The sequence below is a fragment of the Triticum dicoccoides genome, chromosome 3B (assembly GCF_002162155.2).
Source record: "Triticum dicoccoides isolate Atlit2015 ecotype Zavitan chromosome 3B, WEW_v2.0, whole genome shotgun sequence".
In the NCBI taxonomy this organism is placed as follows: domain Eukaryota; kingdom Viridiplantae; phylum Streptophyta; class Magnoliopsida; order Poales; family Poaceae; genus Triticum; species Triticum dicoccoides.
This window is the reverse complement of record NC_041385.1, coordinates 439,534,707-439,540,967: the sequence shown is the minus strand read 5'-3', so window position 1 is coordinate 439,540,967 and position 6,261 is coordinate 439,534,707. Positions and strand designations below refer to the sequence as shown.

Sequence of the window (6,261 nt, the reverse complement as noted above, 5' to 3'; positions counted from 1 at the left end):
ACTAGAGGCTCACTAGGGACATGTTGATGTCTGTTATTCGCACATGTATTACGATTTCCGGATAACAAAATTATAGCATGAATAAAGACAATTATCATGAACAAGGAAATATAATAATAATGCTTTTATTATTGCCTCTAGGGCATATTTCCAACATGATCTTCCAATTCTTGTGAACCAAACACCCAGATTTGCAGAAATCCTTGTTTTAAAATTCTCTGTTTTGCACGTACATTCCTATCCTATTACTGGGTATTTCCTATCCATGCGTTGTTAGAATCCTCCAATTCAAATGAGCCCTTAGAGAATTACTTCTCTTACAGATAGTCGTCAATGAAAACCTTGTGTGGTTTGTCCCGCTCCTGCTGCATCATCGTCCACCCCAGCTTAGCTGCTCCAATGACAGAAGCGTCCACCACAGCAGGGATCCGGCCTCCAGACTGTCTTTTGCCGCCTCGGATCTTCTTCTCTGCCGCCGGCAGCCATGAAAACTGCATTACCATCATCATCTGAGCAAATGACCTCGACGACTACACGGTTCCGCAAGAGAGGTCGCACTCTTTCGTGTATGCTTACGTTATGCATCGCTTAATATTACATGCTACTTTATCGTCCTATTCACCGATTAGACTCTGAGTTAGCTCCAAACTAATGCTCAAACTTGAGTTTTTAAATGGTTGTGGGGTACATATCGGGGCCGCAATCAATAGTATCTATCTACTATATTGTTAATCTCTAGTGTCTACTATGAGTTTCATGTTGGGTGGGAAAACCACAGTGAAGAAGCCATTATCTGTATTTTTTAACTGAAGCCATTATCTGCCTGCTATCATTGGTTTTGGGTCTATCCATAGGTTGCTACCATCACTCTGGATTTCTGCATGCACTCCTTAAATAATCTCACTATGTTTTGTTCCTATGCATGTCAGTTATTGTACACAATGGAACTGAACATGTAGAGCAAAAGAGACGAGCCTTGCGTGCAATAAAATTTCATGCAGAAGTCGCTCCATGGTGGGCGCAAAAGGCAGCCCCCCTCCACCCATTTCGGATTGTAATCAAGAGGAAGATAACTGTTCTGAGGGGGATTCAGAAGGAGAAGACCACTCCTATTTACCCCCTGAGGTCTTCGCTCTAACTTGGCATGCTGATGTTGGTAATATCATGCATATGGTGCCTTGCATTGCTTACTTTATACATCAAATATGTCATCTGCTTAGTTTATACATGCTTTGTGTGATTGCCATTTGTTTAGTTTCTTTATCGTATATGTGAATTACCCAACACCATCTTGTTTAGCCAGGAATCATATATGTGAATTTTGCAATGCCATCCTGCTTAGCCAGTCATCTTATATGTGAATTATATCATGCCATCCTATTTTCTTTCATTACGTATTACATTTGTCAACAATTTTAGTACATTCAACTACTCTTCGTGTGCATCAGCCATTTGACAAGGTGATGGAAAATTCTGAAGTTAAAACAAGGTCTTCATAGCAGACTATGCTATCTGACAAAGCGCATATCTCGCTGGTTACGGATAGCTCCTCACAGGAGGATTCGGTGATAGATGACCAGTCCTATCCCCCCCCCCCCGAGGTGTATGCTCTAACTTGGCAGGGTTATGTTGCTCATATCGTTCGTATGGGGTATTGCATTGCTATGTCATTGGCTTAGTTTAGACATGCTTTGTGTGAATGCCACCTGCTTAGTGTCTAATTACCATATATGTGAATTATGCAATGCCATCTTGTTGCAAGACATTATATATGTTAATTATGCAATGCTATCTAGCTGCAAGGCATTATATATGTGAATTATGCAATGCCATGTTGTTTAGCCAATCATCATATATGTGAATTATATCATGCTATCTTTTTTTTGTATTACGAGTTCCATTTGTCGACAACGTTTGTATATTCAACTACTCTTCCTGTGCATCAGCCATTTGAAGCGGTGATGGAAGTATCTGGAGTGAAAACAAGGTATTCAGAGCACACAATGCTACCTGCTAAAGCAGGCATCTTGCTGGTTACAGATAGCTCCTTAGAGGAGGATTTAGAGACAGATGACCGGTACTATTTCCCCCCTGAGGTCTTTGCTCAAACTTGGCAGGGTTATATTACTCATGTCATGCATGTTGTCTTGCATTGCTTAGCTTTTACATCATATATGCGATTGACACCTACTTACTTTCTTAGTATACTAGTTGACCCGTTGCGCCAAATGGCGCAGAGACCTGCGGAAGACATGTTGTCGATGAAAATAGTTTCATGCTGCAAGAACCTTCAACCAAAGCCATGTTCGCGATGAAAATAGTTTCCTTTACTAAGGACAGACCATGTATATATAGTCGGTTTTGTTGTGGTCTGCTAAATCCATATGCGCCTTGAAAAAAACATGGTTTAATTTGCAGAGCCTCACGTGTTTCAAGTATGAGTAAGAACTACGAACTCTTTTTGTGCCATTCAAACACATATCCAGAGTTTTTCTTTCTTAGTACATGTTGTCTAAAGTAACATTTGCCCAGAGAGAGAGAGAGAGAGAGAGAGAGAGAAGAGCATACCCCTCTCTCATTATGATTATTATTAAAAGGTATTAAATTCGAAATAGACAATTTCATTTACTTGAAGCACTTGAAGAAAGAGAACTTAGACATACTTTTACGCAATGCTCATTTAACTTGTGAAGGACTATGCAATGATCATTTAACCGGTGAAGGACAAAAATAGTCTACCTTCTCTGAATGATGAACTAAACTAAATAAGAAATATACGCAGTAAATTCATTCAAAGTAAAAAAGGGATCTTACATCAAATAAGGCATTACAACAAACATGGTGTTATCTTAGTAAAAGAAATTACATCATTAGAAGAGAAAAGGGAAGAAAAGCAAACATGAGATTGAGATTAATACATCTAGGAGGAGGTCGTAGACATCACTGTGATCATTTGGCGGCCTGGGGAGTAAGGATCCATGGTTTTTATATGCCTTGTCCGGCTGAGTAGATGACATGGAAACATCGTCTCTACCATCTCGATGGCTTAGACCTAGGGTACGGATGTTCACCTCGGCCCTCCCCAGCTTCCATCAATGGATTTTTATAGTCAGGGTTAAAGACTGAAAGGCCCTATGCATGTTCAAAGATGTGAGTAGCATATCCAATACAAATCAAGAAACAGAAAAGAGAAGACCACAAACATCACAATCATTCATGACACAAAGAACATGCACTGATGAGTAATGATATACTGAAAATTTCCTTTCTTTGTTTTTGTTAGCCCTTGTTTCTCGAATATACATCGAGGCACTCAGGTTGTACTCATATCTACAACCCAATCTCGTAGCTCTTTTCACTTTACAACCTACAGACAGATTGAACAAACGGAGATTGCTATATGGTAGACTACCGATATATTACTAACTTTACAAAATCCCTCACATCCTCTCAATTTCTGATCCTATGGAATTCATTGTCATTAGGCACCTTTTGACCATTATATCCAGAATCGAACGGTTTGGGGTATGCCAGAGGGTTTCAGAATCTCCTGAGAAGCACCAAATGCTTTATTTCACTCCAGTTTACATCATGACCATCAAATCCTGATCATGCAGCCAACAATGCCATGCCTTTGGTGCCTTTGTTGCACAAAGGCAGAGGATATGCATCCCTCAGTTATGTATGCTAATGCCTAGATCATATTCCATCTTGTTGGCACATGCAATCAGGCATTGGAAGGTGTATATGGAATCATTAGGTTTCCTGAATGTGATGCCCCTTATGTCACTATGGTGCAGTATTTCCAGCATGTGGTGCTTGAATCGACTCCATCTGCAGTTCAAAGAAACAATTTGAGTTTCATATACCACTATATCCATTTACACGTTAAGCAAAGATGGGCAAATATTTAGAGCATGTATGTGAAGGTCAACTCGGAGATGTATTTCAATTTGTTAACATGGCTAATGCGTTCCAAAAAGTAGGCACTAGCTACAGTCTATGATGGTGAAGGAATAACAAGGGCAACGAACTGCTTCAACAGTTTGATTTGGTGAAAGATTCCAGCATATACTCAAAACTGAAACTGATTTGGTGTGATTTTTAATACTTTGTTGACAATATAATGGCAGCTCAAACTGACCCGATATTTGGGTCGTCAAAAGATAAGACCAGCTCCCGGTGCACCAAATGGCGCAGAGACCTGCTGATTCCATGTTAGCGATGAAAATAAATCGATGGTTTAGTTGATTTAGTTACAGGAAAGCACATATGACACACAAATTTAATCTCTTAGTTAGGAAAAACCATGGGGCTTGTTGTCTTTGTCTACAATAAGATGTACATACACATTTGAATTTTGTAGAATAGAGTTCAAAATCATGATTTGGTAGAATAGAGTTCAAAATCATGCCACTAAAAATACGTGTATCTTTTTAGTAATCTTCTGTCTAGACAAACACACACGCCAAGAACTTAGATCCTTACATATAAAAAAATGGATTTTCACATAGCCCCTTTGTAAGGTCAAAACTGACATGGCAAAAGTGGGTATGGCCTGGGCGCAAGCCATTATCAGAATCTCCTTCGCTGCCTTGCTTAGCATCTTTTCCTTCCACCATTGTATACGTTGCCAAATTCTATCCTTCAGATACGCAAAGACTTTTGTTCTTGATTGTCCCACATACACCAGGAGCCCCGGGTATCTTTCATTCCAAGTCTCACGAGCCAGTCCTATCTGGTCCAGCATAGCTTTCCGAACATCATTCTTGATATTTTTTACTGAACAAGATAGTAGACTTGTCAAGTTGTGGTGCAAAAATCCAATTAGAACCAACAATTATGTGGGTATTATAGAGCATTGTAACCATTATATATGTGAGTACCTTAAATTAATCGGAAAATAAAGATACAATTATCTACACTGATATATCCATGTTTGTTATCTCACTTGTCGGCGCAGTGACAAAAACTACAGGAAGCAGCCTTAGACACCAATGCGCTGATCACGAATATATCCTCTGTTTCCTCTTGCGATGTCAGCTTCAATGAAATACCACATAGTAGCAAAGGGGTATACGCAAAACAACCTAACAAAAAACAGAGACAAACATTAATCCATGAGTTAGTGTCGTAGAGAGCATCAGCAAGACACTTACTCTGTGCGACAGTACGTGCCACTCGAATTCTGGAAGTACTAACCACGGAGATGGGCAAAAAGTTCATGGTCAATATTGTGATTGATCAGCAACCATAGGAGTTTGCTCCATCAAAGAAATTTATAGGCTCAGAAAATTACCACACAAAAGTGATAATCATATTTAGTAGAGAACATCACATTTCAAAATAGAGATTTTGATTTGCACTTTCACCTTCTGCTCCTTAGATATATACATGTCAACAAGTCAAAGTAGATGACAAAAAGAACAAAGAATCTACCACTCAGAAGTGAGAATCACATATTTAGTAGAGAAATCTCATTCCCAAATAGAAATGTGCAAGCTTCTAAAAATTAGTTTGAAAGGTACCTCAAATCAAGATATACACACTCTATTCTAATGGGACGCAAGCTCATAAAAATGGTTTTGCGGGTGTCGGTGTCAAAACTGGCGGATCTCGGGTAGGGGGTCCCGAACTGTGCGTCTAGGCGGATGGTAACAAGAGAAAAGGGACACGATGTTTTTACCCAGGTTCGGGCCCTCTCGGTGGAGGTAAAACCCTACTCCTGCTTGATTAATATTGATGATATGGGTAGTACAAGAGTAGATCTACCATGAAATCGGAGTGGCTAAACCCTAGAAGCTAGCCTATGGTATGATTGTTGTTCGTCCTATGGACTAAAACTCTCCGGTTTATATAGACACCGGAGAGGGCTAGGGTTACACAGAGTCGGTTACAATGGGAGGAGATCTTCATATCGTATCGCCAAGCTTGCCTTCCACGCCAAGGAAAGTCCCATCCGGACACGGGACAGAGTCTTCAATCTTGTATCTTCATAGTCCAGGAGTCCGGCCATCCGGACACCCCCTAATCCAGGACTCCCTCAGTAGCCCCCGAACCAGGCTTCAATGACGATGAGTCCGGCGCGCAAGTTGTCTTCGGCATTGCAAGGCGGGTTCTCCTTCAAATTCCATGTATCCGTCGAATAGTGTCCGGCTTCTAGTGCGTGTTGTCCTCCTCGGCTTCTGTGCCCCATAATGACCATCTTCCACGTGTCAAACAAATGCGAAAAGCCAGGGGATTTTCTTTTTTACTTACCCC

At 40.4% G+C, this 6,261-nt stretch overlaps 1 long non-coding RNA gene across 3 annotated transcripts in view; it reads right to left on the bottom strand.

The window, feature by feature from the left end:
• Nucleotides 1-3,551: 3,551 nt before the first annotated feature.
• The window catches only part of LOC119276404, a 16,090-nt gene continuing 13,380 nt past the window's right edge, over nt 3,552-6,261 (bottom strand). The window contains exons 3-6 of one of the 3 annotated variants that reach the window (XR_005136580.1): nt 4,887-5,090; nt 4,489-4,782; nt 4,145-4,204; nt 3,552-3,834 (exon numbers count right to left, since the gene is read on the bottom strand). This is a non-coding gene — a long non-coding RNA (uncharacterized LOC119276404). Of the gene's footprint in view, nt 3,835-4,144; nt 4,205-4,358; nt 4,783-4,886; nt 5,091-5,159; nt 5,198-6,261 lie in introns of those variants that run through there. The other 2 variants (XR_005136579.1, XR_005136578.1) reach the window with 2 other exon arrangements.